Source organism: Ceratina calcarata, unplaced genomic scaffold (genome assembly GCF_001652005.2).
Source record: "Ceratina calcarata isolate Rehan_Ccalc_2016 unplaced genomic scaffold, ASM165200v1 scaffold72.2, whole genome shotgun sequence".
NCBI classification, from domain to species: Eukaryota; Metazoa; Arthropoda; class Insecta; order Hymenoptera; family Apidae; genus Ceratina; species Ceratina calcarata.
The window spans coordinates 383,609-400,423 of NW_017178472.1; the positions used below are offsets into that span (position 1 = coordinate 383,609).

General features: G+C 38.8%; 1 protein-coding gene and 1 long non-coding RNA gene across 12 annotated transcripts in view; one reads left to right on the forward strand and one right to left on the reverse strand.

The window, feature by feature from the left end:
• LOC108630328 (dystrophin, isoforms A/C/F/G/H) overlaps positions 1–16,815 on the reverse strand; it is a 447,367-nt gene that overhangs the window by 315,058 nt on the left and 115,494 nt on the right. The gene's annotated exons all lie outside the window — the stretch shown is intronic.
• LOC113464984 (uncharacterized) lies at positions 2,238–5,933 on the forward strand. The gene is made up of 3 exons (XR_003389826.1): positions 2,238–3,074; positions 3,426–4,737; positions 4,893–5,933. It is a non-coding gene; the product is annotated as an uncharacterized LOC113464984 (long non-coding RNA).

The window sequence follows — 16,815 nt, forward strand, 5'->3', positions numbered from 1 at the left end:
TGTACAGAGCCTCTTCGGTGCTGCTGCGACATAATTGGAATTCGATGGCTACGATGAGAACGAGAAACACGAGCAACGACGACGAGGTTACTCCGACCGACAACAGGGAAGTCTTAATGCTCCCCAGTGATCGATGACATTTGTACGATTGGTATTCGCCACTTCTTCGACAGTGATATCGATTAAATGTTCCAAAATTGTTCACCGTTCGTGCGACAATTATAGCCTGGATGTACTTGGTCCTCTTGTTGAGAAGCTCGACGGTTTCGAGTAAAAATAATCCAAAAGGTATCCAATGCGATATATCCAATCGAATAAGGGTATCAAAAGATTGGTCAGGTTGATAAAACGTTCACATGTGCGAATAGACGATTATTAGAAAATTGTTCTACCAAATGGTTTGATCCTTCGATTACAGTCATTAATAACGTGGTCCGGAGATGACTCGTCGAGGAACGAAGACCAGTTTCCGCGTGCCACGATTATCATGCATCCTTCCGCGAGAATAATTAACGCGTTTCGTCCTGCAGGATAATGGTCCCTGGTGTGACGCGAATTTCACGCACTCTGCCCTCGGCTCAGAGATTTATCGCGAAACACGCTTCAGCCCCGTTGAAGAGACTCAGGTTACGTCATTTACGTTCCGGTCGTGGATCAGGCCAGTAAAAAACTTCCGTGAAAATCGATATCGTTGATATGCAACCGGGCAATAATTTATTGTCCGCTGATGAACGAACGACGGGATGGGGGCGCGCAGTGAATATCGCGATTATCTCTGATTTCGTTTTTCTTCTATTCCGTCCACTCGATTTTAAGCGAAACCGAAACGCGTCGCCAACCGCCTTATCAATATTCGATGCGGGAAGCGTGCAAGTTTTTCTCGTATCCTTTCAAGGTGCATCGAACGCTCTTTTCTCCATGAAAGTAAGCTTTCTTTCGAAATTTCTTGCGAACGCGACACGCGGTGTCTGAAGAAGCAACGATGCGGTCGTTTAACTTTTTTCAAACACGTGACGCTGGGAAGGATCCTAAAATGTTATATATAACAGATCCGAGTCCCTTGTAATTTTATCACGGAAGAGTAAAACGTATTTCTGTCGCTTTCTACGGGACTCGCAACGTCTCTTGGCTTGCTTTAAGCATCAATTATTAACGAAAACAGCGCACGCGTTTTAGGAACGAGTCAGCGGCACGTGTCGACACCTCGCTCCGTGTGTCTCTGGACGTCGATTGTTCGAGTCCCCTGGTATGGCACAACTGCACCTGCTGCAATTACGTTCAGTGCTTCGTCATTATCCCATACAAGGTCTTGTCCATCTTCATACGATTGGAAAATTTATCGCTCGACATTAGACACTATCCGTCGATAGAACGACAATTAGCGATAGAAGGACAATTTTCTTTGAAGAGGAGACTCCGATATCCGCCGTGAGCTTGCTACTTTCGACTTGTTGATTTAAGACACTTGTTGGTTTGCACCGTGGTCACTGCTTCTGATATGTGTTTCAACGAATTTAATTAAATAGAATCGACACGATAGATTACATTCACTGAGGTAGGAATAATACGAAGATATAAAATTTATACACTAAAATACGCAACAAATCCGCTTTCCTTCACAGTGTTTCAAACATCCACACAAAAACAAGAACGTTTCCAGACAAAACTGATTTAAGCAGAACTAATTATCTAAGATTATCCACAGACGAAGACACCGATACGTGGCACAATCGAGCGCACTTTTGCGCGAGCAACAGCGGAAAAGGTCCACGTGTCGAGCGGGCACGATAAAAACCGGACGAGCAACACGGCTCCAATTTCCTGTGTTCACACTTGGTACGCGTCTCGCGTCATCCACGCGTTTTCGCACGCAGCCTTCTCGACCCGCGAGAACGATCCGCACGTAGTTGAACAGTTCCGCGAAGGGAGACTACCTAGAAGAACCGACGGAACGGTGTGGAGCGGATGAGGTAAACGGCACACGAGCGAACGTATCAAAGGATGAACGGACACTTCCGTATTTTCCGCGAGCACGTTTTTGGCGGCGGACTGCGAGAGCGTCGCAACGCCGGCAGCGTTGGGGTGAAGTCGTTCGTGTGCGACAGGGAGCGGCCGCGCGAACACTGGAACCAACCCATGCCTCCTCCACCAGCAACACAACCACCATCGACGATGCCGCACCCTCTCCTCCACCACCACCACCACCACCGCCGCCGCCACCTACCACCCCTGCCGTTACTACAACTACCACTACCTTCGCAACCACTACCACTACCACTACATACCACGAATCCGCGTCACCGCTTCTACGCGACTACCACGCCAAAGCGCTCGCCACCACTACCAACCACTACCTACCACCATCTCTTCCTCTACCACGACACTATCACCAACCACTGTCCTTACTACTACCATCGAGAGCGGAGTCTCCACCATCGACGCAACCCGGCACCACTGGATTCTCTCCTCTACCCTTCAACCACTATCCATTGCCACCAAAGCACCCGGCTACCGGCACAGTTTCCCTTGTGTAGGTGGAATAACCCCCTCGTCTATATCCTCGGCTACCGGTGCAGCAGGTAGATACTGACGACGCTACTACTATACGTCCCCCCTTCCTCTTCGTCTTCTTCCGCACCCGCCACCTTCGAACTCTCCACCATCCCGCCGATATACACCATCGTCTACCCCCTTTCTCTTTCGCGTTTCCCACCGTCAACCCGGTCGTCTCTCTTTCCCCCCTTTTTGCTCTTCCCATACTCTTCGTACCACCTACCCTTTCTTCCTGCCACGTCGGAAAGCTCGTGAGTGCCTGGCTGCTTTCCTACCTAACGTGTAGTACGACAGAGTACGCGCGACTACGCGAGCAGTATCGTGCAGGATGTATTCCGGTGTTGTACGAACAGTCTAAATGATTCTCTCACTCCTATCTTGCTAACAAAATTGCGCATACAGGAGATAGGAACAAACATTTTAATCGGCAACGTAAAAAATTCAATTCGTCTACGCAATTATTTGCAAAACTAATATAATCGATAGTAGAAACATAGTGTGCTACGAGAAAGATTGAAAACGTAATTTCATTTCATTTTCTAAATAACGTTCCACTTTTTCTTATAATTTCTAATTTTATTTATAAATTCAACTGAACTCATTTCCATAAAATACTGACTGCATTGGCTTCCTGGATTATACATATAGAATGAATCAGAATAAACAACTAACGACGTTCAATTTTTTCAAAACTCGCATCATAAAATCAATGAATGTCACTTATCCCTAGTTAAATTTCTCACTTTGTGTAGTAAACGTATTAGACTAATAATCTAGTTATATATATAGCGACAGCAATTATGTTTCACACGAATTTAATTAAATGAAATTCTGAATCCTACGAATTTTAGTAAGAAATATTTTTATTATAGAAACCACTAGAATACGACTGTGTTCGAGCATTTGTAATGGTAAGACGAAATCGGAGAAATCATTGATCCTGTTTTTACGGCAGCGCGTTAGGCGTGTATAATTATTCGTCGTTACTTGCGACGACGATACCCCGCAACGACCACAGTGATGTTGGGCGAGAGTTGTGTGTTAATGAACGTCGAGTTACAAGAGTTTCTCACTCCGTCGTGAATACGAGGGTTCCATAAACCAAAGACTACGTGCAAGTATTTCTTTCATCACTCTATTAATTAAAAAATTGTCCTTACCCGAAAATGTTCTTATTCAAATTAAATACACTATTGCCAAATGAATGCATTGTTATAATATAAATATTCATGTATGCAATTGAATATAAATATCAGTCAATCTATTATTATCTGTCTATGATGCATTTAATTGTTATCGGTAATTGATTATAATGCATAAAATACCGGCTTCAAATACTTTCTCAATTTTCCGCATGCCTTGTACAATTAAAACAGATGAAAAATTTATTCAGGTTTATATTTTTGCATGTAATTTTCTTAATTATCGTACACGTGATTATACCTCTTACGTGTACATATATCATCATATAATCCTTTCATCAGCAGTGATGAATTTAAATTTCGTACTTCGTCGTAGCGACGAATCAGAGGATTGGTTGCGTCATCTTTCCGGCTCGCTGAAGGGGAAGAGATATTTCGTCTGGTATAATTTCATTCGCGTCGCAATGCGAAGCGTTAATTATCGGCCTTCGGTGACGTTCCCGGGAAATCGAGTTCCGACCTGGGTGTATCTTGTCATCTCGTCGACGCGACGCGATGCGACGTTACGTCGCGTCGCTGTATGTAAGTATGAACAGAGCAGTCCACATTGTGCGTCCGTCAACTCTCACCCGATCGATAGATCGCGTTCGAATAAGTTTGGCACCAGAAATCAAATCGGTTACATTGTGTAACAATACGGGGGAATTAATTTAAGTCGATACCGTCCATCGATGGGAATCGAAAAGTGGTGCCGCAAAGTTGTTTGCCTATCGTTATCGACAAAACGCGCCACGAAACGAGCTGCGCTGCCCGCGAATCTAATAATCCTGTACGCAAACTGCAATTAACAGGCGAAAAGTTTAATTCCATCGAGCGGTCCGCGCGCAATTAATCGCCGCTACCGGCTGATCGAATATCAAACACTGCACCGCACGGAGACAAGTTACGAAAATAACAGTTACGTTATGGAAACAATCAATGAGGATAAATAAAAAAGTGAAAAAAGCCAGCAAGCAGAATACCTGTAGACTACTTTAGAAACGTAAATGATAACGAAAATTGTTTCGCGACTATGAAAATTTTGTAATGTAGCTCTGTTTTAGTCAACTGGTATAAAAATAATAGTAATAGTATAATAATACGGAATTTAATAATAAGGATAAGGAAGAAAAGAAACGACGTTTGTATTTGTTTCAGGACTGCATCCGAATATTTCATTGGAAATCGAAGCGAAGCCAGCAAGAATCAACTAAATCCCCGAAGTCATTTACTAAGCGCGCAAAAAATCGTTGCCGAAGTCTGATTTTTAGTAATCAAACCATAAGAAAGATTGTAAAGACGTGGAAGTAACATGAAATTATAATTCTGATAATGGATTAGTTTTTGTATAGCAAACTACGTTTTATGACCCGAAACTAAATTTTTTCAATAAATATTCACGTACATTTCGCTTCACATTGATCGATTGAGTTTCAGTAATATTCCTAGTTTCAAATATAATCCAGAAGATTCTGTGATACAAAATAATTTAGAGACAACTGTCACAAATACGTACTACGTGACCGCAAGAGTAAATTGCATCGTGCACCAAAAATATATTTATTGAAAGGAAGAGGAACGCATTTGGTACGAAAGCATCATCTGGATCTGCGTTTCCTCGCTTCCGAACCTATCTTCTTCCTTTCCTCTATCGTTCCAAGCCAGCAAAATCGTCCACTTACATGAAATATACGAGCAGGCAATATTTTAAGATCTCCGAGCGTAATAATACTATCGTACTTTCTGGGAGGGCGTTACAGCCAACTGGGCCGGCGAACAACCATAAAAATTCAACGAACGAGATGGTACACCGTCCCGCTACATTTTTTACATTACGTGCATACATACATAGAAGTTAACCACCGCGTCTATAATCTATCCTTATCTTCGTTAACAGATTCGAGCACACTCTTATTCCGCAAAATGGCTTTCCTGTAAATCGTGGCCGAATCGTTTCGTCGCGTGGATAATCTTTCCTGCCCCCTACAACCCGCGATACTAATTCACCAAGCCGTCCAGCACAGTCGTAAATAACCTCTTTCCTGGCTCTAGCTTTTACTCGCCTCTTAATTCCCACCCGCAGAGTCTTACTGTTAGTAGCTTTGATAGAGGATCAGCGATTTAAACGGTAAAACTAAACTAAGTAAGCAATGTGTTAATTCCTACCGTTGACATAAAATTTCAAATAAATGTAATGAAATGTGATATAACTAAATGTAATTAATCTGTGAATATTAATTATAATATTAAAAAGTAAGGATCTCTTCAAATTAAAATTGTATTGGAACTTCCATGAACTCCATTTTTCTCGTCTAAACAAAACTCCTATGATAAATAATAACCAGAACCTGTAATCAATTTTCTACAAACTTGTTCGCTTTTTGTAACTTGGTAAGTTTAAAAAGAATGAGGATAAGTAAAGAAGTGATTGCTATAGCGATTACTATAACAAGGCAATCTACGCTAAAGTATTGATCAAGATTACAAACTTTAGAAGTTGTGCAGGTTTCTTAGCACAGGAGAGTCCAGGATAATGGGCGAAAATCGACAAGTTTCCGCAAGGCTGACGCTTTTCTCAAGGCGAGAAAGCAACAGAATGCCAGGGTCCATTGATAATCGCGTCAACGATCTGAGTGAGAGCAGCATATTTCCGCAAATCGAACAGGAATTTGATAAGGAGATGAGATGGGACCTGAGTGCTCGGGCGAGCATCCGGAACGCCACGCGGTATCGGAAGATACCCGTCGCGTCCGCGCATACCAGTAGCTCATTTGTCCGAGAGAAAATCGTTAGCGTTATTGGAATTTTCAACGAGTTTTGGCAGAGTGCTCTCTCTGGTTCGATCCGGTCGCTCGTAAAACTCATAACCGGGACATTCGCGTTCCTTTAATCCTCCCTCGCCCCGTCCTCGTAGCCGTTTCCTAACCCTACGCTCCACGTGCAAAGAAATTTTAATATCTTCCCTTGAAATTTTTTCTTCTTGCGCTTTAATGAATGTCCAGCCGGAAGGAAAGGGAATTCGTAGTTTACCGGCTTACAGAAACGCTTGTTAGCATTCGATTTAGCCTTCTGGGTTTTGTGAATCGTACGTAAAGAGACGAACTGGGCAAAAAATGTTAAACGACGAGAAAAGTTCTCAGTTTTCTTTCCAACACAGATTAAAGAGAGATAAAATAAATTGGTGGTGCACAGCTCTGAATCATGGTATTCATTCAAATTAATATATTCATATTGTCAGTTCAGTAATTATCTAATTTTATTTCTGTATAAATTTCCCGATATTTAGTATTTAATACTTAAACATTACATTATCTACCTGAATTTTGCATACAATTTGTGTTCCAAATTACAATCCAGTCCATTTCAAATTATTCTCTAATTAAACGAAGAATTTAACGAATCGTAATCAAATTTCTGGTNTAATAATTTTATCCTATACTTTAATCCCCAATTCAATAACAGAAAATGCAATAACTCTTATGTCTCTATTACTATAGATTATTCAATACAAAGAAGTAGATTACTAGATAAAACTCAGGAACCATAACACCAAATGATTAGATTCTGCGGAAGCAGACTAATCGAACAAGCTTGAACGATGTGTCACGCCTCGCCAATTTCTCATACCGTGTCGTGTATGCATGTTTTACGTGTGTAAAAGCGCTATCATAGGTTCCGCTCTACCCAAAGAGCGCGCGTTATATTGTAATTTTCCCACAAATCCAATGTCAGGTTTAGAAATCCGGTACCACCATATCGCACAGAATGAGAAATCTTTCTCTTACTCTTTCTCTCTCGTACAGTAGGCAGTGGTTCGAATAATCGGATTTTCTATGGTTCTCAGCCGCGTTCACGCGCCCCCAGAAGTGAAAATCGCGTTGTATCCTCGATGATGACGGTATTGTTCACGTTCATCAACAGTAACATTCTCATACGAACAGGCGCGCGCAAAAAGCTGCTATAAAACGCGCGTAAAACGTGCGAATGAGTTTCAAATGTCGAATAATTTCAGATGATACGCGGTAAACTGGAGTTTCGATATGCAGGATACATTTTTATTGATAGCACTGTAACTCTTTAATCTCATTTTTATCTACTTGTTAATGGTTATAAACGTATCCTAGAATTTATCATGCAGATGTGACAATTGTAAAATATTGATTCGAAGTATCAAAATTGAAATACTGTATATGATAAAGTATTTTACGTAAAAACGTTTTTAATACTTTAAAACATTTTAGTTATTATAAAACATAAAATTTAAAGAAAATTCATTACATTTTCTTGTAGAATTATAATCTTAATTTTTTGGACCCTTATTTGAACTTTTCATTTGATTTCTGTATGCAACTTTATTATCCATAAGTTTGTATCGTAATTGTGTTCGTCTGTTTATTACGTTAGTACACTAATTGCAATAATATTTTTAAATTGAACCAATGTAAGGCTTCTGTAGCAAGTTCATGTAAGAATGTTTCATATTTTTCAAACTATCGTCTGCGGGAGACTATTATCGCGAATTAAAAACCTATCACCGTGAATGCTTCTGTTTTGTGGATAAACTCGTTACGACCAATTCTGGCGACCCTTTTTCCAATCAACGCGCATTTATTTCACAGGTATTTCAATCTTCTTAGAGTCGCCTCTCAAGGAAACTTTAGGGTCGGCTTCGGGCAAAGGAATTATCCCCCTTTGAATTTGTCTACTTTCGTCGTTAGTCTTATTTCACTCGGAACAAAGAACGGGGATAGCAAAGAAGCTTCCTGAGGAGGAAATTCGTTTTTTGTACCGCCCTAGAGCGCCTTTGAGACCGTAACAAAAAATGTTTATCGTAACCGGAATTTTATCGATTTAATTAGCAGATTATTAAAACAAGCTATAAGTACGAAACAGAATTCGTTTGCAGCATATCGATTAAAATATGTACCACTAATAAACATTAAATCAGTTGTGATCTTCCGGATAAATAGTAAAATATTTGGAGAAATAATTAATGGCAACACGAGACACTCGCAAATGTAAGGCTAGATTTGGCAAAAGGGTCACGTTTAACATCCTTCACATTGCCACTATTCCTCTAGTGAGAAAAAAATGTAGGAGACATTACGTCGGAAAAAGGAATTTATAGTGATCCCACTACAGTCGAAAGTAAGGGCATATCTTAGATTTTATGTACTCGACAAATCACAAAATTGCAAACATATTTATAAAAGATTTTTCTACTCTACTTTTTGCCAATATTCTTGATTCATAAAAACATAGTTTAAAAGATGCATGGGAGGTATAGATATTTACTTCTATTCACTTTGCACACGCGTAACACTATTCAAAATTATATTATTTGATATTAGAAAAATATAATAATAAATGTGATACAATATTCTTCTTTAAGAACTGTGTATTCACTTTTAACTCTCAGTCTAGTTGAGAATAAAACATCCAACGCAAGCCTTTTCGCGAAGTAAAAATCACCATAATGAGAATAAGCGACAATCCCTGTACGTGAAGTGAAATCCAATAACTTCACAACGTTTTCTCTGTTTCGTCTCAGGTCGTGTTGAAACACAACTAAAAGAGATTAAGCTACATTTTGACAAGATTTAACGACGCTCGAGTGAACATACAAGGATATACGACAGAGGCTAGCAAGTGCGAATAACAGATGCCGAACGATACCGAAAGGAAATCCATAGATCAACCAGTGACGAGGAATCAATGGAAAAAGGGGCAGTAAATAAAATATATCGACACGCGGTCTCAGGCTGTTTCCGCGTGCCACGAAAGCAAATTCCCCAGGAGTATTTCCTCCGGCTGGCTTCGTATCGAAGATTGCGTGACGTGAATTATTAAAGTCGAATCCGCGTAGAATGGAGGGGCTGCGAGAAAGAAGAACAAAGAAACGAAAAATCTCGCGTCTTATCGTCAATATCCTCTAACTGGAGATGCACGTACAGCTCGAGGAAGCTTTTTGCAATCTGTCGATTCTTTTCTAATCTCAACTACTATATCCCTTTTCCTTTGTAAACCAGACAGTCCCATAAATTCTTGTTAATAGATGTTCCAATATTTTAGTATTTCTCGTTATAAAGTTGTATTTATTTTGCTTATATATGTAGAGATTCAAGCAATTTTCACATTAACCGATAAACCACCCATAAAGTGATAAATAGTAAGTCGTTTCATCTTATATCTACGTATATATATGGAAGTTTCTTTTTATAGAAATCCCTGGCTTTTCAGCGCACGTGGATGTCGCTTGCATGCTAACTACCATCCCATAATTAATATCGTGCGACTATTTATTCAAAGGGCGAGTTCTTCGCGTTTACGCGACCGAAAAACGCGACTTTTCTACTTCTACCGTCTCGCCGCGTTCGCCGAAAGAAGATCTCGCGGACAATGCCAACCAAGCCGAGGATACTAACACTACCCGCGCGAGGATGAGAATACGTGTAAGCGTGCATGATTTATGACGCGAGCGTGGGCAACGAAACGGTTACACCGGGAATACCGCAACCGGCGGTCCGAAAATGAAAATGCCTGAATGATGCGACCGTAAAATTGCCTCGGATGCATCCGCTACGTGACGGGAGTGAAGTTGGTCGTGTTTTTTCCATGGGATCCCGTGAAACAGGATTGGAGGAACTGTGAATTCACAAAAATTGGAAATTTACTAAATCTTCCCAAGAGAAATAAGTTTCGGCATCCGCGAACGATGATTAATAAAATCTTTTGGATACACAATAAATTATTGTTACAGATTATAATCTCTAATAAAAGATCCCATCAGTTTCAGAAAAACCCATGCAGTTTCTCACAAGGATACAAATTATGCGTCAACGACTGATAAATATCAATCTTTGTACATACATATATTACCTATATAAATAATTAAGAATGATGAGCTATATCGTTTTTTATACTTACATACTTCTCAAGATACACAGAATTTGTCGTAAACTTTTCAAGTTTCACTGAAAACTTCACTTGTAACAATAAATCGTGTCTCATCATTGTATTTCATTGTTTCGGATAAGGCATTATTCTAAGAAGAATAGGCTCTAAAACTCAATGGAAACTAAAATGTGAATTCGTAGAGGAAGCTGTCCCTGAATACTTGAAAAATACTATGAAAGCTCCTCGGGCATCAAAGAACAGGTTCTAAGAAATGGTTAAATCGTGCGAATCGTGCTTGTGGCTATGCGGCTAGCTAGATCCGTGGACGAAAATCCATCGAGTTTTTGCCTGCGGGATCATTGTGACTACTCGTCTTTTCTGTAAAAGAACTTGCTGGAAATACCTAAATTCTTTGGGAACTGAGCAAGATTTCCGGCAAAGCCGAGCAATTCAGAGTCGGACGCGTCGGAAGGATAAAGAGATCAATGAAGAAGGACGTTTCCTGGCTTGCAAAGAGACACAGGAACATAACGATGATCGCTTCAAGAGAACAGAAACTATACAACAAATTCATTCGAAATACCAATTTCATAAATCTGCAATTACTTATGAAAAAAAGTAAAATGCTTTAGGCTAGCATGTCACAAACTTCATTAAAACCAATAGTATATCCTAAATATATTTTAAATACACCCAAATAGTGCAAAGAAAATTTGCAAGAAAGACGTGCCAAACAAATCACACGAAAATAAATGATTTAAGCACACATGTCTCTTAAAATAACTTATAGGAACACTCAATATATTTACATTCAATGCTTTTCTTAGTATGTATGTTCTAGAGTATGTTTCTATTAGGGGTAATACTGNATTAGTTAGTACCAATAAAATTAGACTTCTTTCAGTACTATTAAACATTAATTGATGAAATAAGATTTAACACGAATAAACATTGAAACTCTTTTTTATCACTCCCTGTACCGTTGATGCAATGAATGAAACAATTATCGGCAATTGCAACTTATGGGCAAATCGAATTACTCTTAAGAAGAAGGAAAAACGGTATTGGCATAAGGGGTGTAATTGGCATAAAAAAACTGGTGTAAAAATAGAGAAAAACGGTGAAAAAAGTAGAGATGAATAGAGGATGAATTTCGAAGCTTGTTAGAGAGATCATTTTATCAAACAAACCGGTTATCCGATGCGTGATATCAGAATAACCTTCAGGGTAGAAACAAGATGTTTTCCTAGCATTTGCAACACACCGTGATTACGCTTTCCAAGCGGTTAAACATCGCTGTTTCAAACAGCGTAAATACCTCGGTTCACGTTGAGAAAGAGGAACGTGCCAAACTTCCCGAAATAGAAAAATCACCTCGAGCGAGTTCTGTTTTTCTTTCCTGTTTGTTCGATTTAGCGTGAGAGGTAGTTAGAGAACGAGTACAGCAAGTTCTTATGATTGAAAAGTACGTGGAAATATTCGGCTAATTAAAATAGAGCATAAAACAACTGTAAGTGGATGTCGATGATGCGTAGACGTGTTTACTTGGCATCAGTTGGTTCTGTATATCTACTTAGACAATATGAAATCATATCTGCCCTACAATATTCAGTGTAGGTTTATTACACATTTTTTAAATCAATTTCAATAATATAGAAAAAAAATTACAGTAGTGTACATGTAATAGAAAATTCACTTAGTAAACCAGAAGGAAATAAATTATTATGTTTAATTTAAGTAATGAACAGCAAATCCAAATTATGTAGCAAACTACTAATGGGGTGATAAATATAAAATTAATAGATAGAAATGAAAATATCAATCTCGACGTTAATATCAAGTCAAGGAATTGTAATTACTTTAGAAAATGAAGATAGTAAAAGTCCATCGAACTGTGCGTATAACGATCTTCACATTTTTCTCATAAATGTAACATTATATAATTTAGACAGATCGGGTTCTTCCGCTTCGCGACTCTTCAAAATTGAATAACCTTTGGCTCGCAAAACGCATGGATCCCTTCCAAGAAGCGGAAAACTGCTTCATCGGCTCCATTATGAAACATCAGCCATAAGAACAGACTGCCAAGTTCTAACTTATTCTCAACAGGTTGCACTTTTCGCTTACACTTCTGTTTATTCATCAATAAACTACATTAAGATGGGAACTGTGTTGAAAAATTGTTTATTATTCATTACAGAGATGTATTGTATAATAAATACACATATTCCTCTTAAAGAAATTAATGAACAATGATTCAGTTCAAGATAATGATTATTTTGTTTTTTACATAAAACGTTTACGAAAATTGATTATCTTTGATTGATTTTATAATTATGACAATAATGCATTGTGGAGTTAAAAAGGATTGTCATGCGTGTACTACGATAAAAATGGGTCGCGTTTTTTCCACGGATTATCCCTGTGGGCTGCGTGAGCGTAGATCTATACTACTGCGACCCACACGCTATGAATTATGTACAATGCCATTCAAAAGCTCGAGTTTATCTACCCTGTCGTTCACTGCACAAATCCAACGTGCGATCACTCGTTGATCTTGTTGCGAATTATACTTTGTCAAAAGCTCACAAAACATGCTCTTAAAGTTCTTTATAATTAGACTGTGAATCTTGTACATTCAGATATGAGAAATACAGGTATACATAAATGTTCAAAAAATTATGAAAATATATTACAAACTCCATAGTGAATTAAAAAATTCATACTTAGATTTTGTTAAAAGTTTTACTTTGTATGAAAATCTATGGAGGAAGTGATATGAAACATCAACGCATTTAACTTACTCTATGCTCGTAAACTTTTGGATCCTGGTATAGTATACACGTACGCAAAGTGCTATGTGCAGCATGTGGAATCGGCTTTGAAGCTTGAAGCGAGTCTTGCTTCCATTTCTGCAATACAAGTTGACTGTACCAACTATCTCGTACACTGCAGCATATCATCACGGCGTGGCATGAGGTATACGTGTGCTCGAAAACACGTACACAGGAATGCGATCAGCCGAGTTTCCGAACCAAACCAGGGAATGCACGCGTTATCGTTAACCGAGGACGAGCCGAGCAGTTGTTAACGTGGGTGTACAGTTATTATTAATATCCTTGAGCGCCGATTTGTAGAACACGAGTGTTTCGAATAGCTGATACACTATTTTTATACACCGAAGATTTTCTACATACTTTATGTGACTGTTATTACTGAACATTATATTTGCTACATATTTTCGTTTCTGGTATACTACTTTAAGTATTTATCTCCAGTACTTACAAATTAATCTATAACAGAATAATTATAGGATAATAAAGATTACACTAAAGAACTTTCTAAGGTTGAATGATAACAGGGGTAGGAATTTAATTTTGTAAGTTTCGGGAACAATGCCGAAGAATCGAGTACTCGATCAAGTGACGCCGGGCCTAAACGTGGAATTTCGGTTCGAAGGAAGTTCTTAGACTTGCACGTCGTTTCATCTCGTACACGTAACAGTAGCGTGCATCACAGGACAAAAGCGGAAGAACGATGACTTATCTCGAGACGTTTCCCGCTGCGCTTTCCCGACTCCACTTCTAACAGCGAGGACGCTATTCGTTGGAAGTCGCGGCGACGAATACGAAATCCATCGGAAACGGAATCGATGCGACGTACGATGTGTACTATGTATGCCAGACTCCGTTGCATCTATCTACATACATCTTTTGGAAATAAACCGATGCTGAACGACTATCGTGCATCCCCGAAACTGTACGCTCCATCCGAAACATTAACTCTCGCGCACGTGCGCCTTTCAGAGAAGATTCCTAACCTGGGTAATGTAATGCGAGGAAAGAGAATGTTATATACCTACCGGAGAGGGAACTGAATATTTCATAAAACCATCCTGGTACCGAGTAGTCTTCATAACCCGATAGTAAAATATTCGGGTAATCAATATTAAAATAAGCTCGTCCTGATTGTAAATATTCATTTCACTCTTGCAGACATTCATTTTGTGTAAATTTTCATTATGAAACGTCATACAAGATATAATTTCCATACCGTTTTACAAATTTCTCTTAAAGCAATTTTCATTAATTCAAGACAATCGAAAATTCATCAAAGTATTGTACAATTATGTTAATGTTGAAGGTCTGGAACTAATGTTTCAACATTCATCTTAGGAAAATTTTTATTTGTATCAACTAGAAATATAAACTGCTACGTCTTGCGTGTGATTTGAAAAAAAAATATTACAAAACAAAATTTAATGAATGAGCTTGATATGATAAAATTAAACTTGAAAGAATGCCAGCATTCACACGACATGTCTGATAATATTCTAGAGAAATTACACATAGCTGAATATTTTCTATAATTAGTCACGTTATCAGATGGGAAGCGAATATGCTACCAGACTGAAGGGTTTCTGGTCTCCTGCATCCTTTAATTACCAACACGAAATACGCTACAGAACACGCTACAATATCTATTACATTTCATCTCTTACTTTACGTTATATTTCCTCTCTCTCATATTCAGATTCGTTTTTTCGAAATTAGAAGTAAAGAATGTTCGAGGGACTTTTTAAGACTAACAAATCTAACTGACTAAAACATCCAATAATTCTTCTTTAAACTTCGTGAACAATTCAACACTGCATATTTACATAACAGTATAATAACAGTAATTATTCCTTCTATCTCTATAATGGACAAAAAATGGACAATATCAGCTTCAAAGAAACCGGAATTCAAAGGTATAAAATTGTATCACATGCGCACAAAGCTAATATGTAATAATGTGTTCATAAACATGTTCCACGATAAGGCTTCCATGATAAGCGTCCGAATACTTCGATGTTATGTTGTACATAGCTGAGGGTTGCCGTGTCGGGTCACTTCGGTTCAATCTCGAGGCGGTACGTGCACGCTACACCACATAGCCAAGACCGAATGTACCCCTGGCCATAAAACGTACCACCGATTCTTAAATCGATAAACTGGGCTAACCTTTTTACTTTTGCATTTACCGCCGAGCGATAAACCTGGCCAACTTTCTACGCGCTGAGTCTTCACCTTTGAAACGCGTCGTGTTTTACAAAGATCGAGAGAGTGACAAGAAAATGCTTTTTACTGTAACATCATGTTCATCCAATTTAACGATTTGTTAGTTAACTATGTGTAAACTAAATATTCATCGTACGTTCTAAATTTTTTAATATCATTAATGGATTTTAGTATTATTTAATATCGTCCAATACTAGATAATATTATTTCAATAGTATTTAATATCATTTTTAACTAATGATTTTATTTTCCTCTTTCTAAAATAATAACATGTTCAGTTATGTATATATCATGATAATGGTTTGTCATTAAAATATACACAGAACTACAGACTTGCAACGCGACAATACATATAAATGTATGTGCTCAGTAATGTTACGGTTAGATACAGGAGAAAAGAATAATTTTTGTACATAAAAAAACGTATTGCGACGCATTACGCAAGGGATGGGCAAACCCGACCGACTGTTACGAACCCTTTTCTTCCCTGTTTCATGCAGAGTCGGCGGTGGTCTGCTGCAAACAATGGCCGAAAGAATCGTCTAGCTATAACGCAACGAGCGTAGTAGCAGACGGGACTGACAAGTACCTACCGGCACGCTAATATAGAAGGAACAATGCGACATCGACGGAAGGAAGAGAGAGAAGGAGAAAGGAGGAGAGAGAAAGTTCTCTAGAGTGCTCTTGAAACAATTAACGGGCACCGCCGTTAATCTCCCCCTGCCGGTGGTTCGAACCCTCTATATCGCGGCAATCCTCATCAGGATTCGCGGAGATTTAAAAAGTTTCGGAATCAATCGAGTCGGTCTTCCGCCTAACACCCTAAAACGGTTAGCCGAGCTAATTTCGAACGTCAAGGCAGATCAACGAGTGATGTTAATTAACGACTGAGATTAGCTATTGAAAATATGTGTCAGCTGGCTTGACGATAGCGAAGTGTAACAGTATGTCGTTTCTGCTTCGGCGTAATGACTATTGATTTTCGATAGTGAATTAATAAATGTTCAGTTAAAGTGACATGCGGTCTGTAAACCTGACTTTCATGTATGAAATTGGCACATGCGTTAAAATCACATTTTAGAAATTCCTCTTAGAAATTCCCAATTTACTAAAATTTTATAAAT